The sequence below is a fragment of the Eublepharis macularius genome, chromosome 7 (genome assembly GCF_028583425.1).
Source record: "Eublepharis macularius isolate TG4126 chromosome 7, MPM_Emac_v1.0, whole genome shotgun sequence".
Lineage (NCBI taxonomy): Eukaryota > Metazoa > Chordata > Lepidosauria > Squamata > Eublepharidae > Eublepharis > Eublepharis macularius.
The window spans coordinates 100,488,294-100,509,951 of NC_072796.1; the positions used below are offsets into that span (position 1 = coordinate 100,488,294).

The 21,658-nt window shown below is 39.2% G+C and overlaps 1 long non-coding RNA gene across 1 annotated transcript in view; it reads left to right on the forward strand.

The window, feature by feature from the left end:
* Window positions 1-1,406: 1,406 nt before the first annotated feature.
* The window catches only part of LOC129333038 (uncharacterized), a 33,482-nt gene continuing 13,230 nt past the window's right edge, over window positions 1,407-21,658 (forward strand). The window contains exons 1-3 of the long non-coding RNA XR_008597386.1: window positions 1,407-1,505; window positions 4,140-4,340; window positions 7,680-7,862. This is a non-coding gene — a long non-coding RNA (uncharacterized LOC129333038). The remainder of the gene's footprint in view (window positions 1,506-4,139; window positions 4,341-7,679; window positions 7,863-21,658) is intronic.

The window sequence follows — 21,658 nt, forward strand, 5'->3', positions numbered from 1 at the left end:
ATTATTCATAATGTGTAAAGCAACTCTATTTTGTTAAGGAAAAAACATATTCCATGCTTACACTAGAAATAATGCCTTGATCTTCTGTGCATGGAGCAGGGGTCACTGGGGATGTGGGAGGGAGGGAGTTATGAATTTCCTGCACTGTGCAGGAGGTTAGACTAGATGACCCTGGAGGTTCCTTCCAACCCTATGATTCCATCTTGATTGGATTCCTGCCAGTTCAGTCCACATCCCCTTTGACACCAGGTAGGGGCAGCACTGTGGGCTAGCCAATTACTCAATGGCCAAAATAATCTGTGTGCTATAAATCAAGGTTTGGGATTCAGAAACATGATACGTGAATTCAAAACTAGAGAGTGACACAAATAGCAGTACGAACGCAAAAAAGCTCATGAACAGACTGTTTGGCTGTTCGCGAACAAGGTGTTTGGGAGGCCCCATTCTAAATGAACAGGTGGTCATTGCAAGCCCCATTCATTGATGTTCGTCAAGCCAGACAGTCTGGCACCTGCAATCAATTCCCATGGCAACTCAGGCAGGGATTGTCTGAACTCTGTCTGAACTCCTGCTGTTGCCCTGGAAATCCCAGTCTAAGCCCAATTTAGATTGATAGGCAGGTCTTCCTTCCAAGTGTGGACTGGAGCTCCAAATTTGTTACAAGAGGAAAAGACCAGCAGGGAGGAGGACTCCCAGCTCTGGCTTTCAGGGAGAGACAGCTGCTGTTAGAGAGACAGGGTGAGTGCATTGGAGCTTGAATTTTCTTTGTGTGAGGTGGGATAGGGATCTACCCCTTCAGGTTCCAGGGCTGCTGCCAGGCTCTGAGGCCAAGCTATTATTTATTATTGGTACCTTTCCTGCTGCCTGATCAGGTAGGGTTTCTGGGAGTGGTGTAGTAGGGAGCTTGATGGCTGGGGGAGAGCCTGCTGGCCACCACGAACAACAAACAACAAACATGTTTGTGACACGATCATGTTTGTCAGTGTTTGTTGTTTGTGGATGGCAACGAACAATGAACACCATGTTCATTTTTTTTCTGTTCATGCCCATGTCTATTCAAAACTGGCTTCATTTCTTTTTGCATGTGCACCCAACAGTAGGAGAGGCTGAAAATCACTTTAAGCAGCAGTTGTGAACTCAGTCTGGCATGAATGTACAGAGACTCCAGGCTCTCTTCCCATCTCCTCCTGCCTCTGGCCTCCCACCCCTCTGTGTATGTGAAGTCATGTTCCTCCTGTTAGTCATTAAGAAGCTGGGTTACTGGGCCTGCATCATCAAACTACAGCTCGAATTCAGATAGAACCACACTTAATTAAAACAATGGACATAAACATCGATAGAAGTAATGACGCTCTAGAGATCTTAAATGAAAATCTGGTCTAACAAACTTTGTTGTAAAGAAAAATTCTATCCTAGCACAAAAATAAAAATTAATCTTCCTCTGGATTAACAAGAACATCCCAAAATTAAAATGGAGGTTTGAGCAGCGCACACAGAGTGGGCAGGTAGGTGTTCCTTCTTTCTCAAAAACACAAGCCTTGGGTTTTCTGTTTCATGAGAGAGAGAGAGGTTTTCCAGTGTCTTCCCCACGCTCATGGGTAAAGCATTCCCTCTCTGAAATCAATGTTGTAGAAAGCAACTCTGAAATATTCTAAATATTACATTGCAATAGTTAATGCCAGTTTGTTCACTTTGGGAAATTTTACTGTTGTTAATTTTCTTATGTGACAGTTGATTGAATATATGATATAATGAACTGTATTTTCTTTGACTATAAAAGCAAAAATAAAAGTTCTGGAACAATAACAGCAATAAAATGTTTCTGAAGTGGAAGAGGGGAAATGGAAACTACAGGAAGAAAACCTGGAAACTGCTAATATACCTCATAACCCAAGGAAACCTGTTTTTAAGATTCAAAATCTAGGAAAAACCTTGCAGTCCTTGCATCTGAATGTAATAGGTTTCCGGGAGAAACACAAAATGGTTCTTGCTCAGCTAGAACAGCAGATAACACAGCTTGAAAGGGACCTTACAGATGCCAGGAAACTTTGTAGTCAGAAAGATCAGGTATGCTCTTGTGATGAGAAAAAAACCCGAGCAAAACAGCTATCTCTTTAAAAAAATCACATTGCAAAGGAGAGTGAGAGAAGCAGGGATGTACACCACTTCATACATATTTGTTATGAATTCCAAAGAAGGAGAGAAAAAAGCCACCCAATTTTATCACAAATTTTGTAAGTGCTTATTTCTTTGGTGTTTGTCTTGAAACTCGAGATATGTTTACATTTGTGATAACAATTCTATCCAAAAAGCATGTTGATACAAAATAAAATGAATACAGCCATATAAATGTCTGCAGAGATTTTAGAAACTGCATTTCCCATTTTAGCAGTGAATATGCTCAATATCAGAGACCAAGCTGGAGGCATTTTTCCTCTATAAAAATGTACAGAGGCCTGGAGCTTTTTATGTTATAGTCATGTGAAAGGTATCTGTATAATATACGGGGGGCGGGGGGGGGGGAGACATGTTACTTTGTAGGGATGTCTGTATTATTATTATTTTTTTTAAAAAATCATATAAATTAAGCTTCTAGTGAAATTCTTTAGGACCTACTCAACATTTTGGTTTTGTTAAACTGCTGGTTCTAAAAATAATTAAAAAGCAAAATTGAAATGGTATGATGGCCATCTCTTTTTTTTTTTTTAACTTTCTACAGAATAACAAGTACATTTTGTACTCATTTGTCAAAGGGTTATAATTTTAAGTATTTGTCATTTGTTACTGAAGATTATTTCTAAAACATTCAGAAGAGAAGAACTCAACCTCCTAAAAATAATGTTTACATATTTATATGTTACTGACAATGAAAGCAATATAAAACCATTTTTATACTGAAACCAATTTCAATATGAAACCATAATGGGGTATTATGTATGGTCTAAGTTTTTAGACACCTGAAAAAATATGTTAATATAAATAATTGTTGTCATGTTAACATCACAGCCAAACATATCTGCAGGTTTTAAGCTGTCTAAAAATATGTTACCTTCTCAATGAAGAAAGTTTAACATTTGAACCAAATACAGTACAGCACGAGTAATTAAAGGCTTAAGTTAAATACATAGACAGTCATTTAAATTTAGATCTGCAATAACATTTACTATTATTCTCCAAGGCTTTGAATGTGCTTGACAGAAACAAAGTACTCTGGGATTAATTTCAAGAAATGGTGCCAACTGTGTGCAATTTGCTGTAATTAAGACATGAAAGAGTACTAAATATTCAGATTAAAAGAAGCATGATGGAGCATGATAGAGAATCAAGGTGTGGCACCAAGCCAATGAAGCAAAGACACTTGAGTATCCACTTCTGCATGATATGAAAGTGAAACTTACTGGCTGAACTTTGCTTTTTTCACAACTGGTTATTCATTAATAACAGGATATTTATGAGGATTGGAAAACTAGAAGTCCACAAGATGCAGGATATGTTTTAAAATAGCTATCCCGATGTTTAAACCTGTAATTGCAATGAAAATTGTGCTGTCTTAAAATTACCAAAAGTCTGATACCATCTATTTTCGGTCTTGAAATAATGTTGAAGTCGGAGATTTATTTTAAGATTAAAGTTTCAGATATTAACAAAATAGGATGGTCACTTTCCTATTTCTTTCTAATTTTCACTATCTGCTTATTTGTTGTTTTCTTGCCAGTTTTAATGAGAATTGTTCATGGTTCTAAAACTATTAAATTTCTTTGTATTCAGCAAACCACATTAAAAACATCAGAAGCCTGCACATTTAGATCAAACACCTGTTTCTTTTCTTCCTTCTGCATTGTAAAATTCTATGAAATATTTCTCATGAGCCCCTAATTATTTTAATAAAGTATGTCTCATAAAGTTGTTCTAACAGAAACATCTCTTTTAATGTAAAATATGCAGAACTTTACAATATAATGTATGACTATTTTTTTTTTTACTTCTAGTAGGGATGCCAGCTCTTGATTGAGAATGAGAAACTGTATAATCTTCCATATCCTATAGCTCAAAAGATCGGAATGCAGTATTTTTAAAAATCCATTTTGGGAGACTCTGTTGGCATGTTAGGTGTGGGTTTCTTCTTCTGGTCTTCACAGGCAATATGCAAAAAAGATGACCTTCTCGAAAATCCAAAGCGCCTCTCCTGCAGGCAAGGCAAGATATCAAAGCTGAAGTGGCTGTAAGGTGGAGCACTTTGACAGGCTGGTCAAGCAGCTGAAAGCAACTACTGAGGACACACAGAGAGAAGGATTCAGAAAGCCGGAAAAGCCATCATATTTAAAACCAAGATCTGGCAGGTAAATCAGGAACTGCAAAGATGTGTGGGAGCAGTGCAGAGGGACAAGGCAATAATGTAGGCAACGAGTAATATTACTGCACTGTGGATTTGGCACAGTCTAATAGAATAGAAATATCAATCATAAGGACAAAAGATTGCAGTAATCAAATGAACACAAAAGGTTCCCTGTCCAGCGTTAAGAGGGAATTTGGAGCCGGAGAAAGCAGCTCTATCAGACAGACGGAGTTCCTTTGTTTCTGCACACTATTGGAGAGTGTGAAAAATGAAGGGGGGAAGCCTATTTCTGCCTTAGAGAGCTTTGCACACTTACCGACTGCAGAAACAGTGCATTGTATGGAATGCAGAGAAATACATGTATCAGACACATATATACCACATGCAATGTTTCTGACTGAATGAAGTCACGCAATTAATTGCCAGGAAGCAAATGTTACGGCTCAAAAAGGCATACTTGAATAGCATCAAGACAAAAGAACTGTTTTCACATGCACCATAGCCATACACTCAGAGAGAGAATTTCCCATTTCATTTTGCTAGACATTCAAAGAGGCATTCAACCACAGCCAATAATTTCCTATCTCCCCCCCCCCTTTTTGCCTAGTACCTGTAGCCTTGGTTTATGTGTTGGAAGGTGTTTTTCAGAATCTAGTCAATATCAAAAGGACACAGCCTTATTATCATCTTTTAATGTTATAGATTCACCCCTATAGTAAAGTTTTGAAAGATATGATTTTTTGTAAATAAAATATTAATGAAGTCATTTGGAACGTAATGGACAGCTTGTGTCAAACCCTTAATTTTCTCTTCCACTATTCACAACATTGCCAGACACCATGTTTCTGGATAAAACCCCCTAGAGGTTTGCTGCAAATTCTTTTTCAATACAACCAGATCATTGCAGATAATTGTATTACACAGGGTATTGATCCAAAATCGTTGTGCACCGGAAACATCTGAAAAAACATGATTATAGCTTTCTGTTTATTGTTTGTACATCATATAAGCAGGCTTTTGTGTGAATCACCTGTAAGAAAGGCAAGGTGGAAACATCAGAGAAATTACCTCTTTACAAGAATCTATTGATCACTTTAAATCAAAGAAGTATGTTTGACATAAGATTACCTGCCAGTTTGAACATTAGGTACACTATGTTATAGCCTGAGGCAGTTGTAAGTCTGACAAAGGGATTGTAAATAAAGCATGCAGCTGCTAGTGCCTCTGGCTTGGGATCAGCCAAGGCTCAAGTCCAAGGCATAGGTAAACTTAAAATAATTTAACCCTTTTCAACCAGCACCTTGTGAATGAGAGGAGATTCTTTAGAGAATTGAGGGGGGAAACATAAATGAACTTAATCAATTTGAAGAGCAGAGTCCCTTAGATTGTTTATATCCATAGGTTTGCTCTATGGGGAAAAATAAGAGAACTGGCAGTACTTTCAATAAGCTTCATTACAGGGCAACTAATGCACATATCCATCGGCAAGCTTTGAAAACTCCCCCCCCCCCCCCCCGCAAAAGTGCATTATTTACAAGTATAAAGATCAATATTGTTATACTTTTTCTAAAAGGAATAAAATGGACAGTACCTGTTGTGAATTTTATTTTTAAAAAGCATGCAAAGCGTTGTCTTTTGAAAATAAAAATATGAAAGCTAAAATCGAGGTATCCGACGTACAAGAAATAAAGTTTACCTTTATGGTCATTTCTGGCATGGAATATTTTAAACACAACAGAGGCCTGGGTTGCAGAACGTTAAAACAAATTGCTTAATATTATTGAAGGTGACAGTTCATGCTACTAGTTCTGTGCATGATGTTTCTCAGCTACTGATTTATTTGCATTGTTAGGACTTAAAAATCATCTACCCTTTTATTAAACAGTGGCAATGAAAGCATCTCTATGAGATCTCAAGAAATGTGTAAAATTTGTTAAACTGATGTACAAAATATGTTCCTTAGAATTTTTCAGACTATATGAATGTTTAGCAGTTTCTGTCACAGACATACAGGTTCAGACACTTACTGAGGCTACTCCAAAATCAAACACACACACACACATACAGATGTTGTAAAATAGTAAGAGTAACAGGTAATAACAATAGTGTCTCTTGTTGTGAGATTAGAAGATATATTGGCTGGATGTTCCAAAATGTTATTGATTGTTAATTAAATACTTTTATTTAGATTTAGCTCATCAGAGCAACAAAGATTGATTTCAAGTGCATAAGATAAATGTACGCTATTTGCAGAGACTAGTGTGCCAATTTTTTTATGACAATATTAGTTTTATAAGGCTGCAGTCCCTTTGCTTCAAATTAATTGAAGTCTAATTTATACATCATTCTTCCAACATAAACCAGGGCTATTAAAAGGAAGATGTTTGAAGAGATTTGCTCTCTATGAGAATGTGACCTTCTTGATTTTGATGCTTTCTTTGCAAGGTGCCTCAGCTTTTTTATTTTTAAAAAGGCTTGAGTTGAATATATAGAATTCAGTATTAGACCTTGGTTTTGGAAAGAAAGCAGTCGTCACTAATAGATGTTTATTCTGAAATTTAATTCTGTACCTCATTAAACTTGGTCCACATTGCTGAGTAAACATTTGTATGTCTGGGGATGTATATTTGCCAATAGCTTAAAAAAACCCAGCAAAACCCCAGATATATATCAGTGCTAAAGGACAAATATTTAAATGAACACCTATATATGTATATTTCTTAGAATATGGTCAACAAAAGAACAAAGGAAAAATGTCTTTGTCTTAAATTGCCTATTTTTCTGAGGAGGCTTGAAGCTTACTGCCCTAGATTCTTTGCTCTAATGAAAGAGTGCCATCTATTGGATGACCTTGGGAAATATTCTGCTTATACTATAGAGATAGTCTGCTTGGAACTAATATAATGAAATAGAAGTTTTTGGCTTATATGTTAATTTTATTCAAGGTGAAATATGTAGACAAGAACCTGCTGAAAAAGAGAAGTTGTTAATCACAAACAAAATTGCCATTTGAAATCTTATGACGAATATTGCACACTTTTGAGAAATCCTGCTGAATATTCTTTCATGTAGTTAAACATTAGGGATTTTTTCAATTGATAAACAATTTAGTATCTTTAAAATACATATTAAAGCATCTAAATAATCTCCTTATACATATATTAGTTTTGTTTTTGTGTTGTTTTTAAACGCCTGTAGGCAGAATTGATTTTTTAAAAAAATCTGTAATTTCATATTCAACAAGTTCATATAAAACAGGCTTACCACTTCATGAAATATAAAACAAAACAAAAAGTAAAGCATTGGGTTTGTTTGAAGCTGCAATGCTGTTATTATCTTTCAGCCTAAGAATTTGCCAGCCAGGATGAAAAACTTCTAATGGAATCCAGCTTGAAAGCCAGTCAAGAGCTGCTAAGTGAGCAAGAGACAGAAACACTTCGCCCAGACCAGTAGAAAAATCACAGGCAGAGCTGAAGCCACTGAGAGAACGCATTATAGATTCTCATGGAGAAATTAGTGATTACAAGTGAGTTACTGTTTGTTTTGATGTTACAAGAAGGTTGAAAGCTAGCCAGAATTCAACAATAATTCTTTTAGCTCTGTGCTGTAGGGTTTGTTGTGTTCAGGTGGGGTGTTTGTCTTTGATTAATTTATTGACTAAATCAAGTATCAAGTAATTGATAAATTCAGTTTACAAACATCTTTTTAGTTTTAAAAAAATCAAAATAATGTGCTAATCAGTATTATTATTTTTATCCCTCCTAGAAATATATGAAAATCTGGAGTGGAGAGTTTCCTTTATTGTCTATCTGCCAGTGGCATTCTCCTCTTCCTCTCTTTTTTTAGGGTCTGAAGGTTACATATGGCTCTTATTGTCTGTCTTTTTTGGTTCAAGAAGCCGCCTCAAAGCAAGACGCTACCAAATTAAAGCAAACTTAAGAGTTTGAGCTTCTAGTCAGAGTAACGAGTAACATATGAAGTTGCTAAAATGAAGTCAAGTACTAATCCTAATAACTATTTTTTTTTCTTTAAGGAAAAAGTTAAAACACTGAAAGAAGTTTGTTCATGTTTATGAATCATAAATTGATTCATTGTTCAGTTTTCCAGTGAATGTTATGAAAGGTATTCATCTCATCTAAATGCTTTTGTCTCTTCTGCATTATATAAACACTCTGAATGATGCATTCTTCTTGCTGAATTTGGTACATTGTGCATTCAGTTTAGACAGCCAGTTTTGCAATATCGCAAAGTAAATGTGAACTTTGTAAGTTCTAAGATACAGTTTGCTGAATGATTGCTCAATCAGGACATTTATTAATCAAAAATTGGTGGCAAGCATCTCAATATTTCTCCAAGATACCCACCTTGCTGATTACAGTGTTAGGTAAAAAACAACAACAGTTTCTTAGATGCTTAGAGGAGATGGTGGTGGTCCATTTACTTGGCACCCTGACCCCCCGCCAAGCTAAATTCCATAATAGGTAAGCAGTGACAATGTTGCCAGACATGGATTCATGCAATAGTTGTGAGTAAATAACTATGGTCCTGCTCTTATGTCCACAGAACTGTTGATTCTGTAGGACCAAGCTACAGTTTATATTGTCACTCTTGTACTTTTTACAACAGACCTTTGTATCATAGCATCTTGTGTGACAGGAGTTCAAAATAATATAGAACCCAGTTATAACATTGTAATGCAACTTTATAAGTGTAAAACAAAGTCATCTTTGAACACGACAAATAGACTAATCTAGAATGTGAGGGAGAACAGTTAATAGATAGTTCTAATATAGTTATATAGAGAAACATGTGGAAAGTACCTACCAAGTAAAGCATTTCATCTCACCTTTCTCCTTAAAATGCTTCAATTCAGTTCTGGTGTAATAAGTTATGATGTCAGTTATTTTATGAAGACCATGCTTCACTTGTGAAAAAAATGCACAAAGTAGAAAAAGACTGATATTTTGGCAGTTAGTGTTAAAAGTGTCCAGTGTTATCTGACTTTATCTAACAAAATAAACAATTGAACTGATTTTCAGTCATTTACCAAATGCAAATATTTTCCCCTTATTAAGGCAGAAAGATTTCTCACAATATTAGAATTAGAGGAAGAAAGGGGGGGGGCGGTTATTATGGAACCTTAACACTCAGATCTTCTTGAATCCAGAGGAGATGTAGAGTTGTTCACACTGTCAAATAGGGTTTGCCTGTGTGTTTCCAGTTTAGGAATGCCTTCTTTCAGATGTAGCACAAGACATGTAAACGTTCTTAGTTGCTGATGGACAACTCATATTTTTGCAAAGCACCAATGTGTGGCTGACTTATGCTAGTAATACTGCTGTGTCTGATGGGCCATCCTCACGTGCAATTCATTTCAGTGACATAGATGGAGAAGAAAATGTACTCACAGAGGGGGAAAGCAGGCAAATAAGCACTTTGTAAGCTGACTATCTGGAATGTCTTCTCAAGCTCTAAAGAGAATGTTGCCATACCACACTTCTATGGATTTCTGATGGGATGCTGATGTGTGGCAAAATTCCCTTAGTTTTGGAATATAGACATAGGCTTTCCAAAAGGTAATGCGGACATCCCAATAAGTAAACAGTTCACCTTTTCCACCCAGTAAGTGGTTATTGCACAAGAAGCACTACCAACCTGGTTTCATGTAATGCCTGATTTGAGGATTGTAGTCACCATGCGGAGGTTTCTGAATACATTTCTGCATGACATTATCTCTATGAAAAACACCATTTGAAAGCTGTTCACCAGATGGATTCCCCCAATCATGAGAGCCTCTGCACCAACCAGAGGTGTGTTGTGTTAGCATGCAGGCTCTTCTTACAACTAGGGTAATCCCTGCGATGAATGTCTTTCTGATTCTGTTACTTCTCAATGCAAATCTGGAAGCACTTTTAACAGCCTACATGCTGTGACCAGATTTGAACTGGCCCTTACACTCACTAGGCTACAACACTTTCTACATTATCATCATCATACTTAACATTTAACTAGCTAGTATCATTACCACCAGATTGCAGATGGGATATTGAGGTTTGCCTAAGACCCTCTTTCAGGGACTTTAGGGTTGAGATGAGGTTAGAATCTCAGATCCCAGTTTTCAGTGCAATCCTAAGTATTCAATGAGAAATGTGCTACTCTGCTTCTGAGTGCACTGTTAAGCCACTACGCTGCATCATGAGCAGCCATTCCTCAGTTGCAGCTAGCTTTAAAATGCAACAGAATATGCAGCTAGCATATTCTGTTGCTCAAAATTTCAGTGTAGTTACACTGGCTGGTAGGATCTGGCATGTCTAGATACTAAAGAGAATATGTACAATGTAGCAGTTGAAGTGGCCTAGGACCCAAGAGACCTGGGTTCAAATTCCTGCTGTACCTTGAAGATCACTGAGTGATCTTGGCTGCTCATTGACTTTCACCCTAACCTACCTTTCTGCATTGTTATGAAAATACGTCTGGACAGGGAGAATCATGTATGCTGGCTGGAGTTCCTTAGGAAAAGATATTGAAAGTAATCCTCATAGCAAGGAACTGAATTCTGCCCTTTCTTGCCCATCTATGGCCCTTTCTTGCCACTAAGGAGATATGCACAAACTGAAGATAGTCAGCACAGGAGAAAGAACTTCCCTGTGTCAATGTAATAAAAGGAACCCTTCATGGAAGGATATGCAATGTTATCTTAACTGTTTTATGCACCAACACATGAGTCTGCTAAGGATTTGGATCCCAGTGTGGCAACTGGCAAACATAACACAGAGATAGTTATGGGGGAGGGGGGAGAGTTTGGTCTGTAGAAAACTAGGCAAATAGGAAAGAAAGGCAGGTGACAGTTTCTTTATACTGTTATGTTTCTTAGAAAGTATACCTCTTACATGTATAAAAACAAGTGCAAAGTTATTTGTTCTGTAGGTTTCACACTACAAGTTCCTAAAGCAAGCACAAGCAGCAATTTATCTTAGCTATTGGACTAAAACTGAAGAATGCATGAAACAAGGCATAGCTGGAAATAAAATATTTAACAGTTGTACAAAATTCACGTTTTAAGATTTTATTACCACTTATTCTGGATGAGCTACATGTAAAGTCTGAAAGGGGGAAAAAAACAACTACAACAACCCCACTATGTAAGCCTGTTACACTTGAAAGATTTGTTCAGAATGTCCAGTGGGAACCTGGAAATCGTAATAATTTGTAGTATCGATTGTGTGAAGCTATGCAGCTGCGGCCCCTAGTGAATAGACAGGAATAGACATTTTATTGATTAACTTTTACAGTCATATTTTCAAGACTCTGCTGCAACATAATTTTCACTTCCCAGCTTTGTGCTGCTGCATCATGAAACTTGGATTCTTCTCTCTTAACATTTACCCACTTGAGAAAAACAGTATGGACTTGTCTGTTTCGGGGCTGGCCATGGAGCGATGCATATGCTTTGTGTAGAAAGTCTTCCGTTTTGGCTTTTCCATTCCCTGCATTTAAAGCGGGCCATCAGAAAAGGAAAGCAAGAGCTCTTAGACATAACGTTTTCGGTAACAAACTAACTTGCAATAGCTTTTAAATCTTGATCCTAGTATTGCTGTCTTCTGCTTAAATCAATGACTGCAAGCTAAACGTTTTGCATAAAAAGTGAATTGACCCACTACGGTTCAGCTTCTTCATAAACTTTTAATTTTTTAAAAAAGAATTAGATACTGAAAATCTAAAACATAGCCTCTGGAAAAAGTTGTTTCAGATATTTAGTGACTATTTTAAAAGTTATGAGCTGAATTCTTTAATCATCTACAGCACTGGTTGCTTAGTTTTCATTGAATTACATTTCTGAAAAACTCAAATATTGCTTTATTGCTTTGTGTTGTTATGTGTACTGAATTTTTATAAATGTCCTGAGATATGGCATAGAAAATTTCAGTCCCTTTTCATGACATTGCCATGTTTAACACATTTGAAAAAAATTCTTTTTATTTCTTTTGCCACACTTGCAATGATATGAAAAAGCATTGATTTCAAAGGGCTTAGGCAGGAGTAACTCTGCATAGGACAAACAGTAGGAATATGTTACAGGCTGTACTAAAGCAACAACCAAAAGCATTAGATTGTGATAATTCTGAACTCCTGCTCTTAATGGATGCTGAGACACTTCTGTCTCTGTCCACTTGCTAAATGCTTTGAGGGAGTAGACTGGGCTGGGTGCCTTGTTTGTCTTAGAGCCAAGCTACAAGTGACGCCTTACACAGGTTAGACACTTGTCAGCTTCCCTCAAGTTTTGATAGGAAATGTAGGCGTCCTGGTTTTACAGCTTGGCTTTCCATTATAGCTGCAAGACCAGGATGCCTACATTTCCCATCAAAACTTGAGGGAAGCTGACAAGTGTCCAACCTGTGTCAGGCATCACTTGTAGCTTGGCTCTTAGATGAGGGAGGGGGCAGGGAATGGTCAGCAGGTCTGTTACTACAGCAACAGTCCATATAGGCAGTGTGGAAGTAGCTGATCATCATTGGGGCCAAACAGGAATTTTTTGGGATTATTTCAAATTGGCTTGAGAAGGGAACCTATTTGGCCTGCTCCACAGTGTTTGACAGGGTTGGGATTTAGCCTGGTCCCTAGAGATTAATTAAGCACTAACTAGGAATGGCAAGAATAGTGCAGGTTGCTATGGAATAGGCAGGGATAATTGGCAAGCACCTTGAAACATCTAAAGAGAGGTTACCCAAGCCAGCCACTCAGTAGCAGTGCAGGTGGGAGAATTAAGGAGGGGACTCCCTCAACTCAGTATCTGCTGAACCTCAGTATAGCCAGGGGGTGAAGGATGAGCCTTGGTATCTTTTGGGCACATGTATGTGATCAGAACAAATAAGCAGAGCCTGGCCATGATGCTGGCTGCATTTGTAGTGGTTGTTGGATTGCCAAATACAGGCACTCCTCACAGGCTGACCATAGGAGGCAACCAGGATGATTAAGGGATTGAAGCACCCTACGCTCCAATCTCTATGAGGAAAGGCTGAATAACCTGGGACTTTTAGAAAAGAGACGACTAAGGGGTGGGAGGGTATGACAGATAATTTTTTAAAATCATGCAAGGGGTAGAGAGAGAATGTACAGAGACATTTTTTCTCCCTCTCCCCAAATGGTAGAAGTTGAGGGCATTTAAAGAAGCTGATGGGCAGCAGATTCCGGATGGATAAAAGGACATACTTCTTTACTCAACAAGTGATTAAGATGTGGAGTTCCATGACTATGCTAGAGGAGGTAGTAATGGCCACAGGCATAGACAGCTTTGAAAGGGGATTAGACAGTGTCATGGAGGATAAGTCTCTCAGTGGCTACTAGCCATGGTGACTAAAGGGAACTTCCACATTCAGAGGTAGTGAATACCAGTGCCAGGAGGGAACATTGGGGGGAAGGCCTCAGCCTTTCTATAGCAACTGGTTGGACCTCCATAGCAACTGGTTGGCCTCCATGTGATACAAGATGCTGAACTAAATGGATCACTCATGTGATCCAGCAGAACACTTCTTCTAACCCATACAGTAAGGGGGAGAAAGTTGTTAATAATGCAGACCAGTAGTTAATAAAGTTAAAGCAAATTAACTTATCTGCTGGTGTTTAATTCTTTCTTGGGGAGTATGGGGCAATATTGATAATAATAACAATCCATTTATATACTGCCCTTCAGGATGACTAAAGATAACACCCACTCAGAGCGGTTTTCAAAGTATGTCATTATTATCCCAACAACAATCACCCTGTGAGGTGGGTGGGGCTGAGAGAGCTCCTAGAAGCTGCGACTGACCCTAGGTCACCAGCTGGCTTCAAGTGGAAGAGCTGGGAATGGAACCCGGTTCTCCAGATTAGAGTCCCACACTCTTAACCACTATACCAAACTGGCTTGCATATCTGCTGTGCTGCTATCAAATCAGCCAACAAGGAAATCTTCATTGCTTTCATGTTCATAACATGTATTGTATATTCTAATAATATCTGCATATAGTAATTTTATCGTTAGATTGCTGGCAACATGTATGCACATGAAGTCTGGTTCTTGTTGTAATTTTTTTAGTTTTCCCTGCCAAACCTGTAATCTTGCCTACCCATCTGACCTTAGCCAAAATATTATAGCACCAATATCCTGTTATTTCTTTGAATTTTTACTCCAATCAATTATGCTACAACAATGCCATGGTGTAGTGAGTGACCCTGACAAATGTGTCCAAACAATAACTGGAATTCTATGCAAATATTCTGAACAAAATCTATTCTATGATTCAGCAGAACTCAGTGTGAATTTGAGGTTGCCCTAGAATGTCAGAAAGTTTCCCCCCACCCCCAATCTGGTTATGTTATGCTGACAGAGATATTTGCCATCAAACAACATAACATTCCAATCATGGAAACAACTCAATTTTCTAAAATCAAATATTATTAATTTGTAATTCTAATTTGCCGTTTAAACTTCAGTGTAGCATCAGCTCACATTATATTTTTCTTGTAAAGAGGAGCTAACTTGGAGAACTGAGCATATATACCAGTTTCATTACATCAGACACAATATATTTAGTTAAGTTTGCCTTTTGGACTTAATGTGGAGTAAATGTTTTTGCTTTAATTTTGGATAAATCCTGAATTATTAGAGAGGGGCTCGCGAACTTGCTGGTGGGAACTGTTGCAGCTGGGAGGTGAGGCTGGGAGGAAAACAAAGGGCTCTCACACACAGCAAGGAGTGCATGCTGGGAGGAGTAGGGGAGGCGTGTAGGAAGGGGCCTGGCTCCACTCTACCAGCCCCTCGTGGTCTGCATTACCATTCCTGTGGAACAGCAGAAGTGGACTGAAAGTCTTCTTCCCGACCTCCCTCCCTCAAATCCAGCTGTAGCTGTGGTTGCTTGTCACAACTTGATGGTTTTGAGACATTGGGCCAGATCTATTGGTGTGAGTTGTGCTGCTAACTGGGCAGTTCATCCCTCATTTGGGGTTCCCTTAAGGGATCTAGAGGAAGCTGAAGGGTATGCACCTGGGTAGCTGTTGCAGGCTTCATATTGGGTGTCAGGGCCACCAGAGTCACGCCTGGATGGGTATTACATCCCCTGCCATCCTGTGGAGCCCAGCAGATGTGCTGAGGAATGCATGACATCAAGCCATGCAAAGTAGGGGATCCCTTGCCCTATGTTGCTCCAATGCTCCAGCATCTGTAATCAATAAAATTGTGTCCTGTTTTCATCCAAAAAAGATGGTCATGCATTCTTTGCCTAGGCATCAGCCTCACAATTAGCCTATATAAATGCAATGGACATTATTAGAATATAGAAATGCCCGAACTGAACCAAGATTAACTTAGTACAGTGATAGAGGGCTTACTAGATGCATCTGGAGGGTGAAAACTGATATTTCTTGTTGTTCATCTGGTATTCAGAAATATATTGCATTGGAACATTGACTACACAATACTTTTGACACATGTTCTTCACATGTCAGGAGATGCAATATTAATCGGGAAATGTAGTATTGAAAGACAGAGCCAACGGAGATTGCTCCAGAGAGGACAGATTCTCTCATAGCCCTCCACTGCCTCTGGCATGCCAGACTCTCTCTCCTTCCAGAGCTTTTACCCTACCAACCTTGCTGCTTAACACTTTGAATTAACCAAGCTTCAGCAGGGCAAAGGCTCCAGAAGGGGAAACACCAGAGGCGGCAGAGGGCTGGGAGAGAATCCATCCCCTCTGCAGTGATCACCGTTAGTTCTGCCTTTCTAAACTATGCTTCCTGGCTAACATTGCATCTCCTGACACTTGATGAATATGCATCCAGGCATCTTATCTAGAATGACTCTCAGTTATAATGGGTAATAGCCATAGAGAGAGACCAATCTCTGTGAGATGCCTAATCTTTTAAAAAGTTTTAAGCTATTTTAGCTTTAAGCAAAAAAGCTTTATGATGCATTCATAATTTAACAGAGCTATGATCTAGATTGCATTGGGGAGTGGGATTGGAATATATCAGGATATGACCATAAGAAAATAGGGTCTTTTTCTAGAAGGATAAAGAGAGTGAAGTCATTAGGAGCACGTTGCACTGCCTTGAAAAAAAATCTATAATTTTGATAGATTTTTGTGTTTGATCCATTTGTTATCTCCTTTATTTTTTGCTATCTTTACACATGTCCAGATGATATCATAAGTGGTCATGACAGCTTTCTGAGTTGCATCAGATGTTGGTTGCTACAAAGTGAGGTACATTCTTTTTCACTCTTGAGCAGAACATGTACATATGTGCCATCAAGTTGTGACTGACTTACGACTACCCCACTAATGGGCTTTCAAGGCAAGTGAGAAGCAGAGTTGGTTTATCATTGCTTTCCTCTGCAGTCTTCCTTGGTGGACTTTCATTCAAGTACCAACTGTGCTTAGCCTCCAGTATCTGATCGCGCTATATGAAACTGCTTTCACCCCCTGCTTAAGTAGTACACTGTGGAAAATATTTCAGTTGATTTGAATTTTTACAACTGGTTACACTTTTGTGCAATACATTTGGTTTACTTCAAATCTTTTGATGCTTTCATGAATGAATTTTTACTGATGGGCATAATGCTTACACACTGCATCATAGGTCCTGTTGTCTTGATGGTGTATAAACATTTTGCAATTCTTATAAATTAATATTTAGGGAAGCAACATTTTGGAAAGTTGGAAGAAAAATATTCAATCTGGATTTCAGTTTTCCAAGTATCAGCAGCTGATCTACTCATTATGCTTTGAGACATGTTGAGAAAGTTTGAGGAAACTGCTGATTCAATGAGAATATCTCATTCAAAATTAGCTTTCTAAGTATATCTGATTAAAAAAAAAACTAGAGAGTTGCCTAGAAGTGCCAAGCTGCTAGGTGTACTTCTAAAATAACTATACATGGAATGAGTGTTCTAGAGTACAACTACAGCAAGCTTTTATATAGCCATAGACATGTAACTTCAAAGCAACCTTAAGTGATTTGTATAGAATAAAGTCCTGATCATTTTCACAAATAATATTCTTGAGGTAAAATTTTCACCCTGCTTCACTCACCTAAGGCACTTCACTCACCTGAGGCACTCACTCTTCCCTAATCAGCACTTCCCTCACAATACCCCGCCCCCGCCACTGTATCTTTTAGAGGACAGAGAAGGAGCCACCAAGAGCAAGAGTAGAGAAAGAATGCTACTGTGACACTGTCTTTGTACCTTTGTACCTTTCCCAGGATGTAAAGAGGAAGCAGGCCTTGTACACTGTTTTTAGATCTCTGTTTACCCATACCCCCGTCACAAAAAAACAACATCATTTTCGGCATGACATGGAAGCTATGGATCGTGCCAGTGGTCAGTCCCATAGCTTCCATGTTGTACTGGAAAATTATGTCATTTTTGGGTGCAATGAAGAAGCATGTGCACATTTCACCTGTGTGCCTCCCATCCAGGTGCCTTCCCCTTCCACTGGCCAAGGGAGTGGAGGTGAGGGGCAAGGGCTAGGGGCAGGGGATACCCCACCCTTAGTGGAGGGATGGCAACTCTATTCACAATAGAGATAAGATGTTGCTGTTTTCCTATAGAATAACTTCATTTTTAACATTCACTCAGACAGATCAAACTGTCCTGGTGAAGCATATTGGATCAATGAAAACAAAAGAGAAATTGGGCTAATTTCTGCTTTACATATGACACCCGTGGTGTTATTATCTGAGCTAAACCATCTTTTCTTGATGACATCTCAAAATATCTCTGCTGTCTCATACTAGCAATTCTTTCATGTTCTGAATGAATCCTTAGTACATCTCACTCAATATTGATCTTTAAACCATGTCTCCCAATCCTTTTCCCAGTGTGGTCACTGAACAGTATAAAAGTTCAATAGGAAGATCAGCTGCTCATCCACTTTTTGCTAAAGCAATTTGTATTATGGATTTACTTTAGCAGTCTACAGTGGCAGTTGCTGTTTTTACTATTTAAATGCTTTGATTATCTGACCTTGCTTACTTTATCTTTTTAAGCGCTGTGCATGGGCTTTAAAAGTTGATCAATAACAGGGGATTCCTCTACCACATTATGCAGAAATCAATCCTGTTTGGGACTATTTGTATTTTGCTCTTACAAGTCCATCTATCTATGTTAATTTTGTATTTTCTTTTTCTTCCTTATGTAATTTGGGCCTGACTTTGCAAATTTCCATTCCTGGGTTCCCAAGAGAATCCAGGGACTGCGACATGTATTAAACATATTAATGGAAGAAAAATTTCCTCTTAGAGGAATTTAATATGAGACAGGATGAGCATCTGGCTGGGATGGCATAAGTGTAGGCATTCCTGCTGTTGTAGCAGATTGCACTAAATGACCCAGAAGATTCCTTGCAACATTATAATTTTGTTGCATCTGGTAGTGTTTTGTAGAATAGAATTCTTTAGATTATTAAAGTTAGTAAGGTTATATTTTACTGGTTGTTCTGTAAAGGCATGCATTGTTAAATATTTTCTTTAATTAAAGTTCAGCATTTTTCCTTTTGGATTGATCTAACACAGTGATAGATACAAAGCAAGAGCCCTGCACTCATAGATTCAGGTAGTCACTTTGTACCAATGTGCTGTTGTATGTTGCACCTATGTTCACACCTCTTTGAGGTTTTTTCATTCCCACTAAGTGCACACATCCCTTCTATCATATCTTTATCTTACCCTTCCTAGTTCTTCCCTCTTCTATTTTATTCTCACATTCCTATGAGGTGAGTTAAGATGAGAGATTGTGGTAGGCCTATGTCACCAGTGAGTCTCACAACTGAGTAGGGATTTAAACATGGATCTCTCAGGTCTTAGTCTGGCACAGACACTGTTCTTGTGATCCTATACTTCTTCTTTCCTGCCTCCTAACCTGCCCAGCATTTCATGTCCCTCCTTCCATCTTCTCTGAAGCAAATGAGTCCAATCATTTTATCACACCTGAAACTGATGTTTTTCTTTCTTCCAGCAGCTATCGATTACACAGCATCCCATCTTAAGAAAAGATTTATATGAAAATCGTGGGTAGAGTAGTCAGCACATTTCTATTTCTCTCTGTGTGTTTTTTTTCTGGGAAAAGAGGTGGTGGAACTCAGTGGGTTGCCCTTGGAGAAAATGCTCACATGGCTGGTGGCCCCGCCCCCTGATCTCCAGACAGAGGGGAGTTTAGATTGCCCTCCGTGCCAGCGTGGAGGGCAATCTAAACTCCCCTCTGTCTGGAGATCAGGGGGCGGGGCCACCAGCCATGTGACCATTTTCAAGAGGTTCCGGAACTCCATTCCCCCGCGTTCCCCCTGAAAAAAAGCCCTGGTTGTCAGGACTGCACCTAACAATCCCAGGAACATTAGGAAGGAATGGAGTGTGGGACGTGAAGACCCAGAATTGATGTCACCATGTTGAGTGACACTCTTGGAATTGTGAGGTAGGTTGGGCTGAGGGAAAGTGATTGGCCCAACACCACCCAGCAAGCTTCATAGCACCACAGGGATTTAATCAGATTCTTTCAAATCCTAATCTTACATGAATGGCTGCCCAGGTCTATCCTCTAGTCCTCTGCCCAGGTCTATCCTCTAGTCCCAAAATGCATCCCTCTGAGCACATCTAGAAGTAGAAGTAGACTCATGCCAAAAGGATTAACGTATAAATCAGGATCTGTTCCTATATACACCAGGGTCCTGTGGGTAGAGCTAGCCAACACTGCAACCCAGAGGCAAGGAGAGCTGAAGAAGGGGGTGCAGGCAGCATGGATCACCTATGTTACACTATCACAATTGTGGTGGAATTACAGACTTGAAACTCAAGTACAATAATCAATAAGGGAGTGCACTGAAAAAAAATTCCATATCAGTTTTGGAACTGGGGTTTCTGAAGGAACTACGTACAGTCTCTCTCCCCCCCCCCCCCCGGATGGGGTGTTGCCTGCTAGGATCCATTTTGGTGCGGGTTTTTTTTTCCATTATCATGAGCGTCAGCCCCATTCTTTTCAATGAAGGCTTCCAGGGTCTTTGGGGCACCTGTTTTTGCACTTAAGAGCACCAAAATCACACAGAACACATTCCCCGCTCCTCCCTCTAAGCAATCAATCCACTGAATTTTTCTTCAGTTACATGACACATGTAACAACAACAATTGACCCTGAAGGAGAGTGTTGCTGGGTGCACACTATGGCAGGAAACTGGCTGGCAGGGGGGAAGCAGGGTGGTGGCAGCATTACAAACAATTCATTATTATGTTCATTTTTTTTCTTTTTCTGTAGTGCCAGTAAAATATTTCCTTTTCATCCTGCTGTTGCCTGTTGGGTCCGTGTTTCCCTGTGCTTTTCAGTTTTTGATGAGGGGTTGTTCTCACATTCATCACTGCCAGTCCCCAGGCAGGCATCATGATTGTTTGAATTTCTCTCATCCCACTTAAACCTGTGTTTTCTCCATAAGTCTTCCTTTTACTGTAGGCAGGCAGGGTTGTTTTTGAAAGGGCAAAGTAGGTAAATGTCTTGCACGATGTATGCACGGGGGGAAGGACACAAACATGCCCTAAACATGTCTCCTTGAATGTATGTACCATTTTTTACAGTAGTGATTACTCTCAGGGACGTATCTTTAGAATTGTAGCTATGACTGAAGTCTTCTTGGACTTTTATCAAGTATGATTGATTGAACAGACCACTTGCACCCCTCCCCCAAGTGGCATTTTTTCTCAGAGCAACCGACTGTCTAAGTGCCCTGATGGAGGTGGGGGAGACTGACCAGTCCTAGGTAGCACTTCAAAACAAACTAAGATGCACCCCAACAGATCTAAAAGTCATGTTATTCAATACTAGTGCTTACTGCCAAGGCAGTGACTTTAAAATTACGTCCTGTAACTGAAGCCTGCACATTTTCCCCTTCCAAACATTTCCAAAGCTGACATATGGGTGGGACTCTCCCCTTGCAAGGACTCAATTGTCAGGGAGACAATGCCATTGCCCAGGTAGTGCTGGGGGTTGGGGTGGGGTATCTGGGTGGAAGATGCACTCATGAGCATTGTGCACATTCTCTCTTCCCATCCACAGTGTTAATTAATAACATAACGGCCCTCTTCCCATGGGGACAGAATGGGGAATGCTGTTAAGGAAAATATGATACTGTTGTGCAGGCCCAGTGCCTACCTACTGCTGCCGCCGTTGTGAGGTAAGAAAGAAAATGAAAGTAAACACACAAACCTTTTGGTTGGAGGATATTATTATAATTTTGTTTCCCGAATTTGGTTCACTGTTTCGAAAGCTTCTTTAACTAAACAGCAATGTCTGGGTGTATTGCATAC